This window comes from Sphaeramia orbicularis, chromosome 7, assembly GCF_902148855.1.
Source record: "Sphaeramia orbicularis chromosome 7, fSphaOr1.1, whole genome shotgun sequence".
Lineage (NCBI taxonomy): Eukaryota > Metazoa > Chordata > Actinopteri > Kurtiformes > Apogonidae > Sphaeramia > Sphaeramia orbicularis.
In genome coordinates, this window is record NC_043963.1 from 3,104,985 (window position 1) to 3,132,686 (window position 27,702).

The 27,702-nt window shown below is 40.3% G+C and overlaps 1 protein-coding gene across 1 annotated transcript in view; it reads left to right on the forward strand.

Moving 5' to 3' along the window:
• The window catches only part of sema3b (sema domain, immunoglobulin domain (Ig), short basic domain, secreted, (semaphorin) 3B), a 137,261-nt gene that overhangs the window by 16,888 nt on the left and 92,671 nt on the right, over positions 1 to 27,702 (forward strand). The gene's annotated exons all lie outside the window — the stretch shown is intronic.

The following is a 27,702-nucleotide window of genomic DNA, read 5'->3' on the forward strand; positions in this document are numbered from 1 at the left end:
ATTTTAGTGCATTTTAGTGTATTGGTTTTGTATTTTAGTGTGTTTTTCCATATTCTTCATATTTTAGTGCATTTTAATGTTTTTTTTATGTGTTTTAATGTAGTTTATAAATTCTTTGTACATTTTAGTGCATTTGTAGTGTATATTTTGCGTACTTCAGTGTGTTGTTTGTGTATTTTTGTGCATGTTGGGGTTTAATAACTATGAGACTCGTTGACTGTTTTTATGTGAATTTAAAGTCTGAAATTTCACCAAAGATGGATTGAAAAACATGTTAAAGTCCCAGGACTGGACCAGAGAACAGAACCTGACACCCGTACACATTCAACTGGTTCTGATCCACACAGAACAGACGCTGACGGACAGGGACACTGGGACTATTTTTACTAAATTAGAGTGTCTGGATCCTTCCTTCACTGCCTCAGACTTAGTTTTTGCATCAGTGCAGAACAGAAAGAGAAAGCAGTGAGTTTTAGAGTCAGAACAGGAGTATTTTCCGTTGGGCGGCAGATGGAAGGAGCAGGTCTGGACTTTCCACAGCGTCCTGTCGAGGCGTCCACGTGTCACATGTGTTTTCCCACAGGACCGTCGGACCTCCAGCCTGCAGCTCAAATACCTTATTCTGTCCATCTGACAGAGCCTTCCTCCTCTACATACCACACATGCTTCAGCGGAGCCTGTCCCAGAGCCCCGTCCAGCTGCGTCTACCTGAGGACGCTCGGTCCAACGTTTGACTTTAATGACGCCTCATTGTCCAGCGTCCCGGTTCTGAACTCCGAGGTCAACGGCTTAAGCGTTTTTCTCATTGAAACAGTGAAAATAGCTGCTGAGGCGTCCCAGCGTGTGAACGGTTTTCAGCTGTGGTGTTTACAGATGCCATCTGGGCTCTGATTGGTTAAGGAAGGGCTGTTGTTTTAGTCCAGTTTGTTGTTTGTTTGTTTTACACTTTAGCGGTAAAACTATTGGTTGAATTCAGGACCATATTGGGTTTATAGATTAACAGTGACCCATAGGGGTGTTAGAAAATATCGGTTGTGTAATATATCGCGGTATTTCATTTCCCAATACTGTATCGATATGTTGAGGATTTATTCAAATGCAGATATGGCAGAGGTTCATTTTGTTTTTCTTTATTGTTTATATCTTATTATTATTATTTCACGCTGTTTTATTAAATAATGGTTATTCAATCATCCTAAAAGCACTTTTTACTGTCTGAGAGGCGGATGGTAGTTCCTTTGTTGGGATTGCACAAAAAAACATTATGATGTTAGTTGTGAACTATAGATATGAACATTTGAACAGGATCTTAAACTGTGCTGTCTGTGAAACAGAATTTCAGTTTGAACACAGGAACATTTTGTGAGTATAGCATTCGATCCTGTTGGGATCAAATAAAAACGTGTTTAGTATTTGTGCAGATTTGTGATATAATTCAATTCTTCAAGGAAATAATCATTTTTAAAAAAGAAAGGAACAAAAAATTGTCTTTTTAACAATATCATGAATATTGTGATATATCGTATCGTGATCCTAATATTGTGATTTGTATCGTATCACCAGATTCTTGCCGATACACAGCCCTAGTTACCCAGAATGGATGTGATTAAATTAGGGAAAAGTAGGTCAAAGTTCAAATTTTATATGATTTTTTATCTGGGTTTGTTTGTTTGTTTGTTGTGTTTGTTAGCAGATAACTCAAAAGTTATGGACAGATGTTGATGAAATTTTCAGGAAATGTTGATAACGGCACAAGGAACAAGAAATAAATTTTGGTGGTGGTGGTGGGGTGCTTTTGTAGTTCAAAATCTTCTCATTTACTTTTAATGGGTGAAATACGTGAGGGGTGGGGCTTATTCTACCTGGCACCACTTACTTTCATATTGTTTGACCTTCTAAACTGGATTATCTTTAAGCTGAGTATGACCTTTACATCACCAGTTTTTCCTCAGATCTGTCAAAGCTCAGTCCATATCCCTCAGTATCAGGAATATGTCAGTTTGTTAGTACTCACCTGAGTCTCTTCCTTCTGGTGAACAAATTCAACCAAACCATGTGTGTTACAACGGAGCCGGGAGGTCACATGGGCATTTTTGGAAATCTGTCGGCAACGTGCATTGTGGGAAGTGGAGTTCCACACAGCTGCATTATGACCGCAGCCGCAACAAACACAGAAAACACATATGAAAGTGGTCTGGGTCAGATTTAGGACCGCATAGAAAGTGGTCTGGGTCAGATTTAGGACCGCATATGAAAAGTGGTCTGGTCAGATTTAAAGTGGTCTGGGGTCGGATTTAGGACCACATGTGAAAAGCAGTCTGGGTCAGATTAGTGCTGTTCAAACTGTCTTTAACAGATCGATACAGGTCAAATATGGACACTAAAATCAGATTTGGGGCCACATTTAGCTTCAGTGTGAACGGAGCCTTAGTCCAAGTAAACATATGAGGTTCTGTTGGACAGCTGAGATACTACACTCTGACAGTAACTGTACTTTTTATTGCGTATGTGTGCAGGTCTTGAAAGTCCTAAAAAGTCTGGACAACGGTTTCAAACTGGTTTGTCGATATTCATGCCCTTTTGTGATTTTCATATGTTTTGAAAATGTTTCTGTCAGTAAATATAATTATTGTGAACTTGGCATCCATCATTTGTTGAAGTGAACTTTTCTACTACACAAAACAGGTACATCTGAACCAAAAAGGTAGGAACGCAAGTATAAAACACAGAAAGTCAAGGTCTGGGAGGAAAAAATAGAAGTTTGGAAAAAGTCTGCAATTTTAATTTGGATAAAGAGCAAACATCCTGGAGTAGGATTAGTAACTAAATCAAAGTAGTTGGAAATCTTTAAAAATAACCATTTTATTATCATGGTTTAAATTGGTTCAACTCTATTAACTATGGACGGATATGAATGTGAACGGAACGAATGAAATTAGACCAAAGACCATGAAAGAGTTAAAAAGTATCAAACCTGCACATACTCTGAATGTGGATTTAGCATATTTAGTGTATTTTTACGTATTTTTGGTGTATTTTAGTGCTTTTTTTGCTGTATTTGTTGTATTTCTTGTGTATTAAAAATATATATATTTTAGTGCGTTTTCATGTATTTTCAAAAAAAAAAAAAATTTAGTGTAGTTTTGCAAATTCTTAGTATATTTTAGTGTATTTTGGTCTATTTTATATATTTTTTGGTGTATTGATGCTTTTTTCACTGTATTTGGTGTATTTTTTTCATATTTTTTTGGGTATATTTTAGTGCATTTAGTGTATTTTTAAAAATTAATTTTAGTGTATTTTTACATATTCTTTGTACATTTTAGTGTATTTTTTACATATTTTTTGTGTATTTTAGTGCTTTTTCACTGTATTTTAGTGTATTTTTGCATATTTTTTTTGCATATTTTCATGCATTTTAGTGTGTTTGTTTTGTATTTTTACATATTTGTGTATTTAGTGAATTTTATGGTAATTGTAGTGTATTTTAGTGTATATTTTGCGTTCTTTAGTGTATTGTTTGTGTATTTTGTGCATGTTGGTGTTTAATAACTATGAGGCTCTTTTAACTGTTATTTATGTGAATGGTACGGTCCTGAAATTTCACCAAAGATGTCTTTAAAAACCTCTTAAAAAGTCCTAAATGTGACTTGAAACCTGCAGATTCCTTCAGTACATGTCGTCTATGTAGGCTAACCGACCACACTAGTAACCAGTGCATTTCATCGGGTCGGTATCTTTTACTTCCGATAAAACCCGGTGCTTTAATGGAAGGACTGACATCCAAACTGACATTCAGATGCATCAAGAAGTGTCCGTTTTTAGTCTTTTCTTTCCTCCCTGCGTTCTGCGTGGCTGTTCAAACCTGCAGATGTCATTAAATATTTCAAACACACATTAAAATGATAGAAATTCAGAGCTGTTTTATTGGCAGGCTCCATCAGTTAGCGTCCTGAAACGTGGAGCTGCAGGCCTGTCTTTAATGTGACCACCGTTCTGGACCGGGGAGAGGCTTGGCGGCCGTTTCATGTGTGGGAGGGGTCTGTGGGGTGGGGGGTGGGCTTCAAACAGCAAAGTCTTTTATGCTGTAAACTCCATATGTGACTATAGCTTAATCCCTCATTAGCATGTCCCCTGGTTTTAATGACCACATAATGCATGTATATGTGTTTCATGCATGAGACGGAACGTTTGACTGATTACTTCCATGTTATATGTGACTGCTGACGAAAAAAAAAAGTAGAAATAGGAGACGCAGAAAGGACGTGAGGATGAAAAATGAGGGGAGTTTTGAATAAATATACGATTAAGGCTGTGAAATTACTAAGATTACTGCTTTAAAAACGCCTTTCCTCCTCTTTTTGTTCTGTTTTTGGACCTCAGTTCTTTAGTTCTTCACCTTGAATTTCCAAAAAACATTCATTAAATCTAAGAGCAGTTACATTCCGAGTCCTAAATCCCAAATGTTTGTGTCTTTTATATGCATCTGTTTTTCTAGTTAATCTTTTGCGATACAATTTAACCCTTAAAGACCCAAAACATCCACCTTTAACCTAAACCATCTATTGATCTAAACTGTTTTGGACAATGTCTACAAAGTTATTCACAGTTTTGAAACATTTTAGATGGATTTTTGAGATATTATTTATATATATATATGGTTAAAATTTATTTTTTAACAGTTACATTGTTATTTTTAATCCTTTTTTTGTGTATTGTTCATTCGGGGGAGGTATTCATACAAGCCTTTTTTTTTTGGGCTTCTAACCTCTCCTGCACAATTTTGTACTTGTTTGAATGTTGTTGTTTTTCCCATTGCTGCTGTTTTATTATGTGCAAATAAATAAATGATTAGCAAGAAAGGATTAGACATTTTAAAATGTTCCTTTCCTTCTAATGGTCCATATTTTAGTGGTTTATACCGTGTAAATGTTACAGACTAGGGCGCTGCTAGCAATTGTGGGCCCCATGAAAGTTAAGTGCTGTGGGCTGAATTGGGGGGGGGGGGCTGGGGGCTGGGGGCTGGATGTACGTGGGGTAGGGGCAGCAGTTATATAACTAACGCTGGTGTGAAACTTAACATGGTTTCAACGTTCTATTCCTCTCTTATTCAGCGGATCTTACATGAAATTTTCACAACTTCTAACCTGTACCCACTGGACCCCCTCCACTGCTCTATGGGCCCCCCACAAACGCTGGGCCCCATGAATTTGTCACATATACCCCCCCGTTACAGCGCCCCAGGTTACAGATATTGATAGAGTTTCTATTGACAGAAACCCACTGTAGAACACATGTAGGAAAACCAAACCCTCTGTCATTTACAGAAACTGAAACTGTCAAACTCGAATGGTCGTGGAATGTGCAGATTCGTGTCGGTGTTGTGTTGTTCCAGTGTGTGTGTGTGTGTGTGTTTTTGTGTGTGTGTGTCCAGTGACAGTAATGGTGATGGATGTAAGCGGAGACATAATAAGTGGGCAGCGTCGTAGCTTCAGTTTAGTCTGTGGTGGAAGTAGAGGAGCAGGCTGGGACACGCCCTACACCTACATACCTGGACACACCTCCACCAGAAACACTTCAGCTCCAAACCAAAGCCCATATGTGTGGACAAATACACCTGGAAGACACTTATGTGAGGAGGGTTTAGGGGACACGTTCTAACCTTTAACATAAGCTCATGATGTCAGATGTTCACCTTAAAAAATACAGATGGTTTGAAGTAATAGCCTGTACCTCCTGATCACTAATGCCGACATCCTCCTTAATTGAAATCTACAATAGCCCCTCCAGTACACAATGAATTATGAGGTAATGGCTTTTTTTTAAAGTAGAGAAAATGAGATATTCAAAATGAGGAAACTTGAACAATTCTACAATAATGGCAACCCGTTTATGGATTTTTTTTGAGACAATGTATTCCCTTCCCCCTCCCTTTTTTTTTTTTTTTCTTTTTTTCTCTCTTTTCTTTATTACTTATTTATTTATGTTCTTATGTTATTGTCCCAGTTTAATTATTGATATGCAGATTATGTCTTAATATTCTTTTCATTGTATTGTTTTTCTTCTGGTTTCATTGTTATTTGTTCCCAAAAAATATGCAAATCTGAAAGTAATTGTGTTTACAAACCTGGTTAATGTTGACATCAGTGTGCCATGGTGTTGGCATGGACCTTTTTTTTTCTTGTATGCACATCAATAAAAATATGAAACAAACAAAAACATACAGACGGTTTGAAAATGATACAATAACATCTGACTGTATTGAACTCAACATGAGGAATGTTCAGTGTTAACACTGTCCCACACACCATAGATGGATCATTTTTCAATCTAATAACCTTTTTGTGCTCATATTGTTTGTTTATTGGTTTTATTTGTGTTTCAACGCACTAACTCAAACGCAGCAGAACATATATAGTTCTTTCTGATGTAGAATAAGCTTTGTTTTGCTTCATTCCAACTTCCTTTGAACATATTTAATGTATGATTTCATGTATGACTAAGATCACACGAAGGAATTTAATTTCATTTACTCTTTCTATTTTTACTTTGTCAGTGCTTCCCTTTTCTTCCACATTTCTCTTCTAATTTCCAAATAACATACATTTAATTTAGTTCCAGTATAAAGACAATTTATTTATATCAAACCACTTTTTTTTTTACTTAATTTTTTTCCTTTGTGACCACCTCCAAAAGCTGCTGCAAGTCCTCATCAGAACCAAAAATATGTGTCATCTGCAAATAACACATATTTTAACACATTTGATACTGTGCAAATGTTTTTTATATACATAAGAAACAATTTAGGACCTAAAACTGACCCTTGAGGTACCCCACATGTTATATTCATCAGTCTAGGTTTATACTCATTCATTTATATATTGTTGTCTGTTGAAAAGAAATCGTACTTCTCCATTTTTCTAATCCGTTTATTGTGATTGTGTCAGATTCTTTCTTAGGTCTAAAAGTAGACCAAGTACAGACTTCTTAGTAACATGATATTCAGTTATTTCTTCTACCAAGTCCATCAGAACCAAGACTGTCCATCTACTATTCCTAAATCCATACTGTCTGTCTGTCTCAATAAACGGTCTAATGTTTCTATGAATTTTGTTCAAGTTTAACCCTTAAAGACCCAAATATACACCAGTGACCAAACACATCTACTCATCTAAACTGTTTAAAACCTGTTGATCCACTAATCCTATCAATCCATGTCAGTATTGGTGTAAAATACAGTTCTTCATCTTTGCATGGTCATGAGATATGACCGTATTTGGGCGTTCAGAGGCTCCATAGTTACCGTGGAAACACCATCATCTTCTACAACATTGATTCAGCAGTAAAACCCATGGAGTTGGATCAGTGACAGTGGATGGACACACTGGGGTTATATATAAATAATGAAAAAAATAAACAAAAATGAATTAAAAAAAAAAAATTACAAAATAATAAATGTAAAAAAAGTAATATTTACTAAAATAAAGAAAATAACACAATAAGCAACAAAATGAACAAAAACCAAGTGATCAATAAAATGAACAAAAATTCATAATAAATCAACAAAATGATAAGAACATAAACGAAATTAGCTACAAACTGAACAAAATTGATTATTTTTTTTCCTTTTAATTAATAAAAATGAATAAAAAAACTTGAAACACTGATTCCCCAGTAAAACCCATGGAGTTGGATCAATGATGAACACTTGTTTTTACATTCAGTTAGCAACATCTTTGCAGAAAAAAATAACTTTTTCTTCATTTTTCTGTGTTTTGATGTAAAAACCTTTGGATTTACTCTGAGTTTTCATGAACATCTGCATGATTTGTGAATTAAATACAGGAAAATACATGATTTACACCAAAAAATGCTGAATACAGAAGATATTATTTTGAAAAATGTATGATAAATCAGTTGAGAAAGGTAAAGAAAGGTAAAGAAAACTGCCTCAAAAGTAGCACTGGGTTTTTATGGGTTAAAGACAATTTATTTATATCAAGCCACTTTTTAACTTTATTTCCTTTATGATCACCTCCAAAAGCTGCTGCAATTTTCCACCAGAACAAAAAAAATCATATGCAAATAACAAAAACTTTTACCCATTTGTTACAAGTATATAAATATACAGAGAAAACCCCGCAGCAAATCCAGGAGGCGGAGGTCTGATCTGGGCGTTGGAGGGTTAACTTAGCGTTACATCACCGTGAGAACAGATTAACACAGCGTCCTCACACTGTGTCGTCAGTATTTATTTTCCGCAGAGCCGGGATAGAGCCGACACACCGACACACTGGTTCGACTTCCTGAGCAGAAAAAAACCTGTCAAGCACAATTATTAGCAAAGTAAGCGAGCCCTTCTGTAAACCGCTGAACCGTGGAGCGTCGAAGCTAAACCACTTCCATCCCACGCCGTGTGTTATGATCGCTGCATGTGCTTTATGGGAGGTCCTGTCAGACTCTGGAGCTTCACAGTCGATCAGAACCCAGGTTCAAGCTCGTACGCCTCGGAAAAAAAGTCCAACCGCAGCTTTTACAAAAACAGCAGGACCCGCACCAGGGTTCCAGACCACGTTAAAATATGATAGACTATGTGGTGAAGATTAAAAAAAAAATACACAAACCATCACACTGTCAAAGTAAATTCAAACATACACCCCTGGGTTTATCTGATGCCCTGATGACATTAAATGCATCATGTATGATCCTGTTTCCACATTCATGTACATATTTAATACATTCCTGAAAACTGTAACATGTCAGAATTTCAGATTAATCAGGAATGTTAAATCGGGAAAACTCCCAGTAGTGTCATGTCCGGTGTTGGAACCCGTTAAATAAACCCTTCGCTGAATTAACAGTCAAAGCAGCAAAGTTTTTAATGGAGTCACTTGGAATAATGTAGAAATACTGAGTTAGTGTCACAGTTCGTACGGTGGAATTGTCCATAAAACTGGCGTTTTGGAGTGACGAGAACTAGAATAGGAGCTCTTTGCGGATGCTCTGCTGTCTCTAAATTTGAGAACTATGTGTATTTGACTGGGCGGCATGAGGCTGATTTTATTTATTTTAATCACAGCACTGAAATGACACAGAATTCACTCAGAATCTTCCCTTATTGTTGTGCAAAGATCAATGCATTTTTTTGGCTTTAGAAATATACCCAGGGTGCGATTTGTTGCGGGGGTGGGGATCAACCCCTCCCTTTTGGTTTGTACATCCCTACTTCTGCACAATGAATTTCATCCTTGGGGGGGGGGGGGGGGACCAACCAATGTAAATATCAGCTGGTTGTGACAGTTTTCTTCCACCTATATCCTATATTGCTGACACTAACGTTCACCTGAACCCAACTGTCAGCGGTCTCAGAATTTGCGTACGTCCCCATGCACTGGGGCACCCAAAAGGGGGGGGGGGGGACCGTGACAAATTCATGGGGCCCAGCATTTATGTGTCCAGTGGATACAGGTTGGAAGTTGTGAAATTTTCGTGCAAGATCCGCTGAATAATAGAGGAATAGAACCAGGAGTTGGACAATGAAAGTATATAAAGTTTAATTTTTGTTGTTTCACACCAGCGTTGGTTATGTCAGTTATGGACCGCATCCTCATGAATATAACTGCACCCCCCCCCCCCCCCCCCCCCCCAATACTCTGAAAAACAAACAAACAAACCAAAAAAACCATTCCCCCTTCTGTGTTTTTGACAAATTGCACTCTGAATAAACCCCACTCTGACTCCAACCAGATGCACCACAACTTGAAGATCGGTTCAAAGTAATCTATGAAATCTATGTAATGGAGGAACTGTCCTTTTAGTTAAAAGTAAAACAAGATGCATTTATGGAAATGTGGTCAAAATGGACTGAATATATTCACCCCATTGAGGCCAGATTTAATTTAACTGGAATTGACAAGTTCTAATTGAACTGGCTGAACGAAGTGGAGCTGAAACTTGTGTGGTTTTTGGAATAAGAATTATGAAAATAAGGGAAAAATGTGATATGTTTTTGTTCTAAGGCATGTTTAACAAAGTATAACAAAAAATGGGGAAAGATTTAAGAGCAGTTGTCTTTGTTATGTTTAGTTTTTTTTAAACAGAACTTCGATGGAACGTTTAGCAGAATTCTAACATGCTTTGAACTGTAAATGAATGCTGCATTTTGAAAGATCTGTGAGGTTTTTTTTTAATGTTTTTATGCTTTTATGTTTTTATGTGATCAATAGAAAACACACTGTCTTTTAATTCTTCTTTCTTTTTAATCTAATTTAGTCTTAGCTATTTATACTCTGCATTTATTTAGTTATTGATTGTTAATGTGGTATGACTGTTTTTGTGACAGCATTTTGTACTTTGAATTTCCCCTTTGGGATTAATAAAGTCTATCTCTCTATCTCTATCTCTCTATCTCTCTATCGTTCTGTTGTTCTATCGTTCTATCTGTCGTTCTATTGGTGGGTGGGTGGGTTGGTTGGTCTAAAAATGGGCAAACGGACTCAGTCAGAAAATATTTTCTAACCTTTTTAGTCAAAATAAGAAAAAAAAAGTCCAGTTGGACCATTTCAGGGTCAGGGGTTAAAAGGTTAAATATCACAATAGTTCGTAATATTGATATTTTTGTCACACTCCTACCTTTTACCTTTAATATTGCAGGACTTTCCATTTCCACTGTCCACCGTCCATCTCCCAACAGCAGAAACACTAATATTTCCACTCTGGTTGGGTTCCGTGTGCGTGAGCTGCTTTTGTTCGGGGCTGATTGAAGGTGAGTGCGACCCTGTGTTCACTTTCTGGCCCCGTTCCTCTTCTGTTCCTCCTGACATGAAAAAATCATTAGATGTAGCGGTAATTCAGCCCAGCCGTCTTTCCACATTAGCTAATGTGCATCAGAGACGTCAGGAGAGTGTGTGTCGGTGTGTTCATGTATACAGTATCTGCTGTGGAAGTCCCACTGTGGGCCCGTGTGCGTCAGCATTAGGCCTGTGTGCGGTTCTGGAACACTTGGACTGGTTTGTGGGGACTGGGCCTGTGGGAATCACTGCGTTTCCACACAACGTCAAACAATGAATTGGATTATTAAGGGTTGTTTTAAGGTTAAGTTTGCAGGAGATTAATGTTCATCTATGTGGTGTCTCCTGAAATAAATGAAAACATGAGCGAGTGTTTTCTCCTCGGGCTGATGGTATGACGAGGGGTTTGTGTTCAGCTGTCGACAGACGCTAAATAATAAAAGCACAGTGAAGAGAACAAGTGAGAGGTACACGAAGAGGAGGAGGAAGATGGAACAACGAGGAAAAGAAAAGTGGTGTTTGTGTTTTCAACCGCTCAGAAACGACCTTCAGCTGTAGTTTATAGAAAGTCACAGACCAAGCATCACATGTAGAGGTGTGAGAAAATATCAGTTCTGCAATATATCACGATATTTCATTTCACAATACTGTATCGATATTAAAAGTACTGTATTGATATTTTTAGATATTTATTCAAGTGCAGATATGGCAGATGTTCATTTTCGTTTTTTGTTTTTCTTTTATTTAGTATTATATAATACTGTTTTATTAAATAATGGTTATTTGAAGCATCCTAAAGCATCTCTGCTGAAATCTGGCTCCATTGTGTCAGTGCTGCAAGGTCAGAAATGCCCATTTCTTCTGAACTGTTCTCTTCAGATCCATTTATTTTATTGAATTTCTCTGTTGGATTTCTTTAGTTCCTCTCCATGAATGTCATTGTCTGTTCTGTATCCGATGGTTCAATAAACCAGTCATTAGGGAATATGACATGATTTTTCATGAAGTATATAAACAATATTTAGCTTTTATTCTTATAGACCCTATCGAAAGAGAAACTCAGGTTGTCAGGAAAATTGCTGCTTTACAATTAATCGTTAATCGATCGATAAGGTCAACCAACTAATGATTAATAGATTAATCGATAATTTGCATCCCTAGTGTGTAGTATTTGTACATATTTCTGGTGGAATTCAATTCTTCCAGGAAATAATCATAAAAAAAGAAACAAACAAAAAAATTGCCTTTTTAACAGTATCATGATATATTGTGATATATTATATCGTGATCCTAGTATTGTGATTTGTATCATATCTCCAGGTTCTTGCCAATACTCAGCCCTAATCACATGTCTTCTACATATACAGACATTCATAACTAGAGCTGCAACCGATTAATCGATTAGGTGCTTGAAGGGAATGCAAAAATTCACGATTCAATTAAAATTCAAATTGATCGAAGGGAAATATTCTGTTGCAGTTTTCCTGAACTAACGCTTCTTTGTGCGTCACAATAAGCGTCCGTGTGAAACACAACAGTGGAACCAATGTTTAACAGCAGAGAAATGAAGGAAACAAAGCTCTGATTCAGGAGAATTGTGGTTGAATGATTTTTTTTTTGGATCACTTTGAGTTGATTAATCGGTTGCAGCTCTATTCATAACGTCCTGTTGGTTCAAATGTCATTATCGATTGTCGATCAGAATAACTGGTTCCATGTGTAAAAGTATTCAGGTGAAATGAGAACACGGACACACAACAGTTTCATTTAGGTTTTCTAATTCAATGTCCACACTGATGGATATTTGTCTAAGCAGATACTTTTGTCTTCCATTGTGTAAAGTATCTATAAATTCTCAAACACAAAGTTGCCTGTGGACTGATAAAATGTTGTCTTTAGACCGTAGATGATACAGAGTTCAGTCATGAAGCAATGACAAAGTGTTGGTTGTCAAAGTGTATTTAGTATTTTTTATACATTTCATGGTCCATATCCTGATGTTTTGGTGCTGATTTAGATTTGTTTTCTGCAGGTCATGTATGTATATGACCTACACAGTAACAACAGACACCAGTAAACTGGAGTGCGATGCTATAATTTTCCCATCACTTTGTTTTCATGACATAATGCACTGTTTACATGTGGACAAGAGGCTAAAACATCTGTTTGATTAAATATCTGCATTAAAGTGGGCGGGGCTTTGGTCCCTGTGTGGTTTGACAGACATTACAGCTCGTTCAGACGTCATTAGATGAACAGACTGTTGGGTTTGGACAGTTTCTGTGGCGCCTTTCTGTCCAGTGACCAAAGGGTCGGCAGTTCGAATCCTGGCTCTGACTGTCCACGTGTCGAAGTGTCCTTGAGCAAGACACTGAACCCTAAATGTGTCCCAGTAGGACCTGGGAGTGTCTGCATGGCACTAGTGTGTGTGTGTGTGTGTGTGTGTGTGTGTGTGTGTGTGTGTGTGTGAGAACAGGTGAATGTGAGGGTTTGGAAAGAGCTGTGGGTAAGTGAAGGTGTAGAGAATATGCTGTATAAGCGTAGTTTTACAGACTGATATGAATGATAGAGACATAGCTAAACTTCAACCCCCCCCCCCCACACACACACACACACTGTTACACTCATTCTCATTCTGTATTATAAAAGGGAAGTGGACTCTGTGTGTGTGTGTGCGTGTGCGTGTGTGTGTGTGTGTGTGTCTCCGTACACAGCTGAGTGCTGCAGTTTGTCATACTTATGTATTTTTGGTCAAGGAACAGACTAGTGAAAATGACTTTTGGTAGGACCAATATTTTGGGAGATATTAATCATTTTGGAAGACAGTAGCCTTGCCCAGAATCGTAGAATCATAACTGAAGTGGGTTACCTAGCAACAGATAAACAATAGGGCCACATTGCCATGGTGTCAAATGTCCTGTGCAGAAACAGACGTGTCAGCTGAGAGGTTATTCAACTGAAAATGACAGAGGGATTTAACAAGAAAGGAAAGAAAGGAAAGGACTGAACTGGATCAGAGGTCAGTGTATTATCTACCACATCTAGAACCTACAGTTCCCCACAGGTCAGTGCTCTAGTTGTACGTAAATCTGATTAGGGGTGTTAGAAAATATCGGTTCTGCAATACATTGCGATATTTCATTTCACAATACTGTATCGATATTAAGAAGTACTGTATCGATATTTTTAGGTATTTATTCAAATGCCAATATGGCGGAGGTTCATTTTTGTTTTTTAGTTTTCTTTATTATTAATATTTTCTTTATTATTATTTAACACTGTTTATTAAATAATGGTTATTTGAAGCATCCTAGAAGCACTTTTTACTGTCTGAGAGGCAGATGTTGTTGTGACCGCACAAAAATAATGTTATGTTACTTCTGAACTAATAGAATATGAACATTTGAACAGGATCTTAAACTGTCATGTCTGTGAAACATAATTTGTTTGAACACAGGAACATTTTGTGATATAGCATTAGATCCTGTCGTGATCAGATAAAAATGTGTTTAGTGTTTGTACATATTTCTGGTGTAATTCAATTCTTCCAGGAAATAATCATTTTACAAAAAGAAACCAAAAAAAATTGCCTTTTTAAGAGTATTATGATATATCATCATATATCATGTCGTGATCGTAGTATTGAGATTTGTATCGTATCGCCAGTTTCTTGCCGATACACAGCCCTAAATCTGATACTAGTTCATTGGACTCTGGGGTTGGACTGACATGATAGAGGCTTGAACCACTACGTTGTGTTTTTATACAGTGACAAATTATTGAATTGAATTGAATGGTATTCAACTGGAAATTCAAAAATAAAAGATTGTTGTTACTTTGACTAAATGATGTTCAGTTCAGTAGTCAATAAAACAGTGAGTTTTAATGTTTAAAAGGATCCCCGTTAGCTGCCACCAAGGTGACCAGCTACTGTTCCTGTGGTCCACACAGAAGGACAACGCAAAACACACAACAGAACAGAACATGATGTCCATGGTAGGTTACAGTGTCAGACCCAGATGTTCTGTCAGTGCTGAGGTTTTTGCAGAAGGTCATTGATACTTAACTGGTTAATGGGTTATTTTTTCCTTTTCTTAACCCTGTTGGATTCTTACACTGACTATGATCCCAAAATGAACATATGATGTTATTCTCTGAATGAAAAGTGAATTTTCCTGGGACATAAACCTCTCATATCCAGGTCTATATCTGTAGGTCTGTGGTGGTCAGAGGTCTGGTCCCCTCTACCGTCCTTCTGGAATAGTCATAACCGTCCTCCAGGCTGTTTTACTGGTTCTTGGGCGGTGCTGAGGACAGCTGTAAATTAGTGCCAGGGGAGAAGTTGTTTTAATGGAACATCTGCATGTGATGAAGCGCCTTACAGTATTAAAATGTCATTTTCAAGGTGTGGTCACAGCTCAGTGGTTTTGTTCTTTCATGTAGGAAGGACTTTATCAGCGGTAACAGAGGACAGAGGACAGAAGGACGATGGCGGTCCTGACGGTGCTCGTTATTCCATCAGAGTAGATCCTCACAGTCAAATATAATAAATACAACAAATGTAGTTTATTCAGAGGAGCAGAGTCGGAACATTTGTCACATTTAGTCGGATTCATTTTATTGGACCTGAGTGTTGCATTGAATGAATGACAATAAATGAACCTTCAACCTTCTGAAGTGGTTCCACCCTCAGACTTTCCTTCTTTTACTTTTGCCTTCATTGCTGATGGATCTTAATCCATGTATCATTCATTCTTTTCATGTTCAATTGAGAATCCACAGTCGGAAAATGAAAAAATGACTCGTAATTTCATTATTCATGTACAAATCAAAAATCAAAATACGAGTTGTTTGTCATTCTTTCGGTTGTACGTACAAATTAAAAATTGAAAATAATCAAATGGACCAATTGTGAGGTTTCATGTTGACATTTTTAATGTCTGATTTGGTTTGACCCAGACGTTCCTGACTTCTTGGTGATAGAACATTAGATCTGTTGTGATCAAATAAAAATGTGTTTAGTATTTGTGCAGATTTCTGGTGTAATTCAATTCTCCCAGGAAATAATCATTAAAAAAACAAGAAACAAACAAAAAATTGCCTTTTTAACAGTATTGTGATATATCATATCGTGATCCTAGTATTGCGATTGGTATCGTATTGCCAGATTCTTGCTGATACACAGCCCTACCTGTGACCCAGACCCAGATAAGAGGATGAAGACCGTCTGGTTCGGTCCGGTCCGTTCATTGACATTCAGATAAACTGGTGGTGATGATACATGACTCCAGAGATTAAAAATGGTGTCACAATGGGAATTCAAAACCTTCCTACAGAAAAGTCTAGTTTTTCTGAGTTTCAACCGTTGTTGACCAATGGGACGGCTGATTGGTTGAGTGTCAATGTTCAGTCTTTTATGGACAGATGTGTGGACTGTAGAAACCCCAGTGGAAGGTGAATGACCTTCAGTTTGTCTTCTGTTCATGTAATTATCCTTGTCTTTTTTCTTTTGTTCAGACAGGGTATAGTTATTATTACCTCTGCCAGGAGGTATTGTGATTGCTTTGTGTGTTTGTGTGCGTGTTTGTTGTTTGTGTGCATGTTTGTTTGTTTGTGTGCATGTTTGTTTGTTTGTGTGCATGTTTGTTTGTTAGCAAGATAACTCAAAAAGTTATGGACGGATTTTCATGAAATTTTCAGGAAATGTTGATACTGGCACAAGGAAGAAATGATTAAATTTAGGTGGTGATCGGGGGGGGATTTGTTTTGATGGAGGTCTGTGCTCTCCAAGTGCTTTTCTTGTTACAGTTATGTTTTTATCGGGGTTTGTCTGTCTGTTTGACTGTTAGCAAGATAACTCAAAAAGTTATGGATGGATTTTCATGAAATTTTCAGGAAATGTTGATACTGGCACAAGGAACAAATTGAACAAGGGGGGGGGGGGGGGGGGGGGTCTGCCTTGGCGGAGGTCTTCGCTCTCAGTGGTTTTCTAGTTTTTAGATGTTACCTGCTTGACAGTTTGAACTGTGCTCCAGTCTTCGTCAGCAGGTAACATCTAAAAACCATACCCTGTCTGAACGAAAGAAAAAGGAAAAGTATAACCCCAGTGCAGTCGGTCGTACAGGAGGCTAACGGAGGCTAACGGAGGCTAACGGAGGCCAATGGAATCTGTTTAATAAATAGAATCCCTTTGTTTGGGTTTTCCCTCCTCGCTCATAAATAAAACCTTGCGTCCTGTCGGCGATCGGCGCCAAATGGCAGTGGAGTTCTTCTCATTATGGAAGGAAGTGGAGCAGGGAGAAGCAGCGCTGTAGGGTAGAAGTGATGGTTTGTTGGTATTGTGTGTCTTGCGTATGAATAAGGTAATTTCCCTCTTTGAAACACGAGGAGGATGGGGGGGTGGGGGTGGAAATGGAAAAGAAACAGACACAAAGGACAGAAATGCATCGCAAGGTGACGTCTGATGTCAGGTTTCTGTCACTGTCGCCTCTCTGTCTGTTTCCACGTTCGACTGTAGGGGTGTGTGTGTGTGTGTGTGTGTGTGTGTGGATTCAAACACAGGCCTGATTAACCTTTAACCCTTTAAGGACCAGCGTGTCTCCAGTGACACATTCACATGACTGCAACTGAATGTCAACTGTCATCTTTGATCTGAGGTTGGGTTCTTTCTATTGGTCTAGAACACGTTAGGGTAGAGGTCTGCATTGGCTGAGGGGGAGGGGCGGAAGTAGGCGGGGCTTAGAGCAGCAGAGTGCAGTCGGTGAGAGAGAGATGGAAGATTTGTATTAGTTTTAGTGATGAATTCTTTTAAATTATTGTGTGTAATGGTGATAGTGCTGTTTTGGAGTGTTCTACTAGTGGGTTTTTTCCACCTTTTTGTCACTGTTTTTCTCTGTATTTTTCCAGTTTGTATAGTTGATTGACAGTTGTATTCGATCTGTAAATCTTCTCTAAATGTCTGTAAATTTGTATATCTGTGTAAATCTCTCTGCACATCTCTCCAGTTCATACACAGATGCAGTGTGTGTATTTGAATCAGATGATGGATGTTTTTGTCAGTGAAATGAGCGGCTCTGTCTACAACTAGACACAAAGTGAACACAGACTATCAACAGGATCCAATTGGCACCAAAGAACCAAAAAGAAGAAGAAGAACATAGACACACAATGATCTAGAACAACTACAATGGATCAACACATGGAAAACAGAGGAAAGGTTATTTATATAATCTCATAAAGTTTCATTATGAACATTTACAGTTGGTTTTCATCATAAATATGTTAAAAATTCAAGTCTGTTTTTACATTTTTTACTATAAAACACCATTTTAAGCATTTATTGCATATAATAATGATAATTAATGGACAGATATTGAAAGTTAAGCTCTTCCTGAATAAAGGTGTAAAAGAATTGGCAAAAAAAGACATCTTCTGACACTTTTATTGCAGACAAATATAAATAAATCTAGGCCTGTTCTAATGGTAGTGCTTATAGTGTTAAAGACAGTCACTAACTGGTACAGAGGACTGTTTTTCCAAGTATGGACTGAAGACTGAACCTTATCTACATGGAGGTTCCTCAGCTCTTCACTCATATCATGAAGGTTTTACGTGGATGTTCAGAGGTTTTATAGTGAATGTAGTTTCATTGTTTGCTTTTATTTGTCCACTCATCCACATACTTTCATCCCCTGAGCTAAAAAGCCAAATATAGCTGATCTTTATTCCCACTTCTTATTCCAGTTAGTTCCAGATGTAAGGCTGGGGAATGGGTTGTAGTCATTTGAGCTTTTATTGGTGAACAGTGTCAAAAATCTAGATGAGTTTAGAGTTGGTCTGTAGTTTGCACAGAGGCCAGTTCCTCAGAGATTCACATTTGTTTGAGCTTTAATGGTTAAAAGACCTTCAGCCACAACAGTTGCAGCCACTAGAGATGAGAACATGCAGGATGAAGTTGATAATGCAAATGTTCCAGCATCTCCAACATACACCAGGGGGCGCTAGTGCACCTCTGGCCTTTTTTTCAATGCTTAAACACAAATTAATGTGAAGAAGAATTGGCCATGAAATTCTAATCAAGTGTTGAACTAAAGCTCTGAGTACATGAGGTTAAAGCAGCACTGTCATCAATGGGTTTGTTGGTGGTTTTAGCTGTTTATTGCTCATTCAATGTTATATATCAGAATTGATGTTGTCTTAAATTTCAGATCAACATTTCCTTGTGTCCCAGAAACACATGGACTTTCTAGTGAACTCAGACCACGTCCAGTGTTTATCTTCCTCTGTCATCTACTAAAAACGTCTACTGAAATAACCTTCATGTTACCGAGCTCATCTGAGCTGTGAACTCAACTGTACTGGCTCTAGTGGACTCTGGTGGGCTGTGGTGGACTGTAGTGGACTGTGGTAGACTCTGGTGGACTGTGGTGGACTCTAGTGGACTGTGGTGGACTCTGGTAGACTGTAGTGGACTGTGGTGGACTCTGTTGGACTGTGGTGGGCTGTGGAGGACTCTGGTGGACTGTGGTGGACTCTGGTGGGCTGTGGAGGACTGTGGTGGACTGTGGTGGACTCTGTTGGACTGTGGTGGACTGTGGTGGACTGTAGTGGACTGTGGTAGACTGTGGTGGACTCTAGTGGACTGTGGTGGACTCTGGGGGACTGTGGTGGACTATGGTGGACTCTGGTAGACTGTGGTGGACTCTAGTGGACTGTGGTGGACTCTGGTGGACTGTGGTGGACTCAGGGTGGACTCTGGTGGACTCTGGTGGACTGTGGTGGACTCTAGTGGACTGTGGTGGACTCTAGTGGATTCTAGTGGACTGTGGGGGACTCTGGTGGACTGTGGTGGACTCTGGTGGACTGTGGTGGACTCTAGTGGACTGTGGTGGACTCTAGTGGACTGTGGTGGACTCTAGTGGACTGTGGTGGACTGTGGTGGACTCTAGTGGACTGTGGTGGACTATGGTGGACTCTAGTGGACTGTGGTGGACTGTGGTTGACTGTGGTGGACTCTAGTGGACTGTGGTGGACTATGGTGGACTGTGGTGGACTCTGGTGGACTGTGGTGGACTCTGGTGGACTCTGGTGGACTGTGGTGGACTCTAGTGGACTTTGGTGGACTCTAGTGGACTGTGGGGGACTGTGGTGGACTGTGGTGGACTGTGGTGGACTCTGGTGGACTGTGGTGGACTCTGGTAGACTGTGGTGGACTCTAGTGGACTGTGGTGGACTCTAGTGGACTGTGGTGGACTCTAGTGGACTGTGGTGGACTGTGGTGGACTCTAGTGGACTGTGGTGGACTATGGTGGACTCTAGTGGACTGTGGTGGACTGTGGTTGACTGTGGTGGACTCTAGTGGACTGTGGTGGACTATGGTGGACTCTGGTAGACTGTGGTGGACTCTGGTAGACTGTGGTGGACTCTGGTAGACTGTGGTGGACTCTAGTGGACTGTGGTGGACTCTAGTGGACTGTGGTGGACTATGGTGGACTCTGGTAGACTGTGGTGGACTCTAGTGGACTGTGGTGGACTCTAGTGGACTGTGGTTGACTGTGGTGGACTCTAGTGGACTATGGTGGACTATGGTGGACTCTGGTAGACTGTGGTGGACTCTAGTGGACTGTGGTGGACTCTAGTGGACTGTGGTGGACTCTGGTGGACTGTGGTGGACTCAGGGTGGACTCTGGTGGACTGTGGTGGACTCTAGTGGACTGTGGTGGACTCTAGTGGATTCTAGTGGACTGTGGGGGACTCTGGTGGACTGTGGTGGACTGTGGTGGACTCTGGTGGACTGTGGTGGACTCTGGTAGACTGTGGTGGACTCTAGTGGACTGTGGTGGACTCTAGTGGACTGTGGTGGACTGTGGTGGACTCTAGTGGACTGTGGTGGACTCTAGTGGACTGTGGTGGACTCTAGTGGACTGTGGTGGACTATGGTGGACTCTGGTAGACTGTGGTGGACTCTGGTAGACTGTGGTGGACTCTAGTGGACTGTGGTGGACTATGGTGGACTCTGGTTGACTGTGGTGGACTCTAGTGGACTGTGGTGGACTCTAGTGGACTGTGGTTGACTGTGGTGGACTCTAGTGGACTGTGGTGGACTATGGTGGACTCTGGTAGACTGTGGTGGACTCTAGTGGACTGTGGTGGACTCTAGTGGATTCTAGTGGACTGTGGGGGACTCTGGTAGACTGTGGTGGACTCTAGTGGACTGTGGTGGATGTCCAGTTTTTCGCTGAAGGGTTGTAAACTGGGCAGTCATTTGCAGTTGGACGTTGGTGTTATCGCTGCATAAATGTTCTTTAAAGACGTTTCATCTTATTCTAAAAGTGAAATAAGTGGAAACCAGACTTTCAGCTCCTCCTCTGGACTCGGTTTTCAGTTTGTAGAAAATCTAAATCAATACGACGACAGGTTTTTAGCCGCTCAGAGGCGTGTTCAGACTAGTAGGCGGGGTTAAATGTGATTGACAGCTGTGTGTTTGTGTTGTCATGGGTTTAGTTTTAAACTCATTTTATCGCTGTTGGATTCAGACGTGACTCGACTGAATCACAAAAGGAGGATACCGCAATAAGTGTGTTACTGTGAGTGTGTGTGTGTGTGTGTGTGTGTGTGTGTGTTTAATGACAGCGCGTCAACAGAAGATGTCAGCTCTGAACCTTTCATTGACTTAAACACATCTGAAGGCGCTGGAGCTCAGGGGCCCCACGGTAACTCAATACACACACACACACACACACACACACACACCTGGGCACCCTGGCCCCGCCCCCCCCAAACTCCCCCCACCCCAACCCTGAGGGCAGATTCAGGAGGACAGCTGGAAAGAAGGAAGGAGGCCAAGGTAAACGACAGGAAGAGCTAATGTTCTAGAGCAAACGCTACTGTGGGACGAACGGAAACGACAAACAGATGAGGACAGATGAACGGACGGAGAGATGGGTTTAGGAGGAGGGGGGAGAGAGGAGGAGGAGGAGGAGGGAGGGGAGAGGAGGAGGAGAGAAGAGGGGAGAGGAGGAGAGATGGGTTTAGGAGGAGGGGGGAGAGAGGAGGAGGAGGGAGGGGAGAGGAGGAGGAGAGAAGAGGGGAGAGGAGGAGAGATGGGTTTAGGAGGAGGAAAAACTGTAGGAGGAGGAGGAGAGGAGAGGGAAGAGGAGGAGGAAAAACTGTAGGGAGGAGGAGGAGGGAGAGGAGAGGAGAGGAGAGGAGGAGGAGAGAAGAGGGGAGAGCAGGAGGAAAAACTGTAGGGAGGAGGAGGAGGGAGAGGAGAGGAGAGGAGGAGGAGAGAAGAGGGGAGAGGAGGAGAGATGGGTTCAGGAGGATGAAAAACTGTAGGGGGTGAGAGGGGAGGAAGAGAGGAGAGGAGAGGAAGAGTAGGAGTAGAGGGAGGGGGAGAGGAGAGGGGGAGGAAGAGAGGAGAGAAGAGAAGGAGGAGAGAGGAGAGGAAGAGTTGGAGGAGAGGGAGAAGGAGAGGGGGAGAGGAGGAGGGGGAGAAGGAGAGGTGGAGAGGAGAGAAGGAGAGGGGGGAGGGGGGAGAAGGAGAGGAGAGGAGGGGGAGGAAGAGAGGAGAGGAGGGGGGAGAGGAGAGGAGAGGAGGAGGAGGAAGGGAAGGAGAGGAGAGGAGGGGGGAGAGGAGAGGAGGAGGAAGGGAAGGAGAGGAGTGGGGAGAGGAGAGGAGAGGAGAGGAGGAGGAAGGGAAGGAGAGAGGGGAGGAGGGGGAAGGAGGGGGAAGGAGGAGGGGAGGAGATCCTTATCACTGTTAAAGGAACAATGTAAATCAGTTTAGTGCAAAAAAGAGTTTGAAAAAATCACACAAAATTATACTGAAAATATATACAGAAAATATTGGCAATATACAAAACTACAAAGATCAGATACTAAAATATACAAATACTGTTCCCTGTTCTACTTGATATGATCATTAGTTCAGTTCACAAACATTTTCAGCTCAAGTAAAACGACGATGCATGAATTGTATAAATGCAACGTCAAAACAGTATTGAAAGTCTAAACCTAATGGATGAAGTAATAATGTTAATGAACACATGATCAACTCAGAAACAAATAAAAACCTGAACATGACCCATGGTTTTCATGTTCCCACATATTTTATTTTATTTTATCATTTCCATTGTTTTCAACTTGGTGCATCTTATTTTTCTTCTATTTCAGTCTTGTGTCATTTACATTTTATCAAATAAATCAAACAGTGTTTCCATGGTAACTACGGAGCCTCTGAACGTCCAAATGGGTCATATGTGATGACCATGAAAAGATGAAGAACTGTATTTTACACCAATTATTGACACAGATTGATAGGATTTGATTCCTTCCAACTCCAGGTCTGTGGATAAAGTTCAGGTGTGTGTGTTTTATTCGTTTGTTTATTCTTTCAATAATACGACGCGGCTGCTTGTTCAACATCAGTTTTATTGCGTGGCCTCGGTCACTGCAGGTGTGTGTATCTGAACAGTTTGTCTTTGCAGGTCAGTTGTATTTTTTATTGGAGCGTACATACATACATCTGGACTGTGTTTATGGAGTTCTGTTGGATCAGCAGGTGTCGGACAGTTTAGGTCCGTAGATGGTTTTAGTTTAAGTAGTTCTGCTGTGGTCAGACCAGGTCATACAGTGTGTGTTTTCTGTATCCTGTTTAAAACACTGTCCAGTCCCTCAGTTGTGTCAGAGGAACGTCGGTACGACTCCACTTTCCTCTAACTCTGATCCATGTGTTCACTCTGTAAATACTTCAGTGAGTTCAGTTCCAGTAACAGCGTCAGCGTCGTGCAGGCAGAATGTGTGGTATGTGTGAGAGGAGGCGGAGCATCCAGGCAAACTCTGAACAATTACAAGGATTCCTGACTGCATTCCTCCTCCTATGAAACCCTCCGTCCACAGCGCTGAGGCGTCCTCCGTCCATTCACACGTCCACCATCCTCACCTCATCAAACTGTCAGTCAGCTTCATGGTCTGGCTCCGCCTCCGATTCGCCTGTTTTACCCTAGAGTAAGCATTAGCTCTGCTTCTGTTTCTGCTTCTGGTTCTGCTTCTGTTTCTGCTTCTGGTTCTGCTTCTGCTTCTGTTTCTGCTTCTGTTTCTGCTTCTGTTTCTGCTTCTGCTTCTGTTTCTGGTTCTGTTTCTGGTTCTGCTTCTGGTTCTGCTTCTGTTTCTGCTTCTGCTTCTGTTTCTGCTTCTGTTTCTGGTTCTGCTTCTGGTTCTGCTTCTGTTTCTGCTTCTGTTTCTGGTTCTGCTTCTGGTTCTGCTTCTGTTTCTGCTTCTGTTTCTGTTTCTGCTTCTGTTTCTGTTTCTGCTTCTGTTTCTGCTTCTGTTTCTGCTTCTGCTTCTGTTTCTGCTTCTGCTTCTGTTTCTGCTTCTGTTTCTGCTTCTGCTTCTGTTTCTGCTTCTGTTTCTGCTTCTGTTTCTGTTTCTGCTTCTGTTTCTGCTTCTGTTTCTGCTTCTGGTTCTGTTTCTGCTTCTGCTCTGACAGAAAACAGTCCAAGTATCCAGTATCCTCTAATCCACAGGTGTCAAACTCTGGTCCTCGAGCGCTGCTATCCCACAGGTTTCAGATGTTTCCTTCTTCCAGCCACACCTGGTTCAATTAATGATCAGCTCATCTTCATGTTCTGCAGAAGCCTGATAATGATGTAATGGCTTCCAGGTGTGATGGAAGAGGGAAATATTCAAAACATGCAGGATACCAGCCCTCGAGGACCGGAGTTTGACACCCCTGCTCTAACCTGTTTCAGTGGGAGGGGCTAGAGTCACCCACCTGAGCTGGTGTCCAATAAAGGTTCACATTCATCGGTGTTCATCTCATGTCGTCTTCTTTTCTGTCGTCCAGATCCAAGTGTGCTTTTACTTTCACTTCTCTGACTTCTGCTGCTGTTCTTCTTCTTCTCCTCTTTTTCTTTTCTTTGCCAGTGACGATAACTCGACCTTTAACCGAGAATCAAAAGTCTGCCCTCTCCAAAATTTTATATTAAAAATATTCCATTGTGCTTCTGGGAAGTTTCTTTGAGCTGCAAACTGTCACAGATCAGCTGATGTCGATTAGCAACCAGGACCATAAGTGCAGCGTTTCTGCTGATAAGGTTTATCCATGCTGCCACAACAAACATTTCACAGAAAAACTAGAAAAGCACTCGGAGAGTGCAGACCTCCGCCAAAGCAGATCAGTCCCCCCCCCCCCCCCGCCACCAAAATGTAATCATTTGTTCCTTGTACTAGTAACATTTCCTGAAAAGTTTGTGAAAATCTGTCCTTAACCTTCTGAGTTATCTTGCTAACAGACAAACAAACAAATAGACAAACCCCGATGAAAACAGAACCTCTGCTGGTACACTTGGTGGAGGTAAAAATCATCACCGTCACATTAGACTTATTCTACATATGTCTAATATATAATAGTCCAGGTTAAACGTCCTCCCCCCTCAAACGAAAGTCTGTGAAGCTTCAGGAGGTAGAGAAAACATAAATGAGCATAAAGTTTCACTTTCACTTCTGCACAGGGGCACGGACCACATCACCCCGTACCCCCATAGTATTAGAAGTAGGACAGAAACCAACGCATGCACGCCGTTACCGACTGAAATGCACGTGCTTGCAAAAAACAAAAAAAAAAAAGCCAGATCGGCAGCCGATCTGATCCTTAGACCAGATTCAGAAAACTTTATTTATCCCATATGGACAATTGATTTGCATCTTACCACAGACGTCAGCCCATCCAAAGTGCAATGTGACAAACAGAAATACATCAGTGCACAAATGCAGGATTATTGAAAGCAACTACGAATAAATGCATTTAAATAGTCAACAATAAATAATCAATAAATACCAATACAGACTGATAGATTAAAAGACCCTATTGGTTCTGCTAATATTTAAAAAAAGAAAAATGAAAAAAAAAAAAAAAAAATCCTATAAAATGACTAATATGGCTTCTGTCAGAGTTTAAAAGTGTGATAGCTGAAGGAATACAAGATTTAGAAGATCTGTTGGTTCTGCTCTAATGGGATGCCAGATGGGGACATGTCTAAGTATGGTCATGTATCGACAGAATCAGTGGATCCACAGGTTTTAAACAGTTCCATCAGTAGATGTTCGTGGTCTTCGAAGGGTTAAATATTCCTGCTGCCGTTGCTTCGTAGACCTGATGTTGTGCTGTGCTGTGAATACTTCGGTCTTAAACGCCGATTCCTGACTTTGAAGTGTCTTTTTGTGAAATTCTCCAAAGTCGAAGCTGTGTGGAATCCGTTGCTGCCGCAGCTCCTCGTCTCTTTACAAGACTTGAGGCATGTTGACACTTATGGAAATGAAGTGAGCTGAGGATAAGGGGATTTGTTCCCAATCCCATCTGTCATCTTCCTAAGTGGTCTGAAATCCCAGCTCTCACTGGTGGATTAGACAGTGTACTGGTTCTGCTGACAGGGATCTGAGCTGGAGATGTTCAGGTCCAGGTTCCACTTCCAGTCCTCAGACCCTCAGACCCCCTCCCCTGGGCTCACAGGAGGTTCTGTTTGGACCAACCGTCTGCTGGGGCTGTGGGTTGGTTTGAAGTCTAAACATCTGTGGAACCAGAGTGTTTCCTACGGTTGGCGCTGTCAGCTGTCCCACTGCACCAGAAATGAAAGAAATATCAGCACCAGCCGACTGCCGCTCGGTCGCACTTTCAGAATGAATTTATCCGACAGCTAATTCATCCCACACGGTGCAACCTCCACCAATATGACGATACTTCTGACGCGTTGTCACTTTAGGAAATGAAAGGAGCCAAATCTGCCTCGGATTTATGAACAATCCCATCTGTCATCGTCTTAAGCATCGTCAAGTCCAAATCTGTTGATCCTCGCTAAGGCAATTACTTTTTATGATGACGTGAACTTTGTATTGTGGGTTTTTTTCTTTACAATTTGGAGTTTGAGTCAGTTTAATGTTTCACCTGTTTAAGAAACACTTTACAATAAATTAACCCTTAAAGACCCAAACATTCACCTTTAACCAAAACCATCTACTGATGTTTAATACCTGTTGATCCACTAATCCTATCAATCCATGTCAATAATTGGTGTAAAATACAGTTCTTCATCTTTTCATGCTCATCAGATATGACCATATTTGGACTTTCAGAGGCTCCGTAGTTACCGTGGAAACACCGTCATCTTCTACAACATTGATTCACCAGTAAAACCCATGGAGTTGGATCAATGACACTGGATGGATACACTGGGTTTATGTATATTAAATAATAAATGTACAAAAATGAATAGAAAATTTTACAAAATGATAGAGAAAAAAGAATCACAAACATTAACTAAAATGAAGCAAAAAAAGAATAAAATAAGCGACAAAATGAATAAAAACAGCCAAAGTGATCAATGAAATGAAGAAAATGAATAAAGAATTCACAAAATAATAAACAACAAGGACAAAATAATCTGCAAATGGGATGAAATGGAAGAAAAACTAATAAACCCATGGAGTTTAATCAATGACAGTGGATGGACACACTGGGTTTAGGTTGGATTTTGCTGCAAAACTCAAATTTTCTTCAGTTTTTTTCTGTTTTGATAAAATAACTTTTGAATTTATTGAGTTTTCATGAATATCTAAATCAAATATAGGAAATTAAATGGAGGAAAATACAGGATTTTCAGTGAAAAATGCAAAACATAGAGGATAATATAATAATAAATGTTAATAAATGACTGATGAAAGGTTAAATAGGAACATTCATCTGGTCAGCCCCATGAAAGTATCTGTGGCTCTTTAAGGGTTAAACTACTGGTACAAACGCACTAATGGGAGGTTTGTGCAGGTAAAGACAGTAGATGTGGAATAAAAAGTCCAGTCAGTCTAAGGGTTTTAGTCCAGTTTAGGCTGTCAGTGGTTTTAGTCCAGTTTAGGCTGT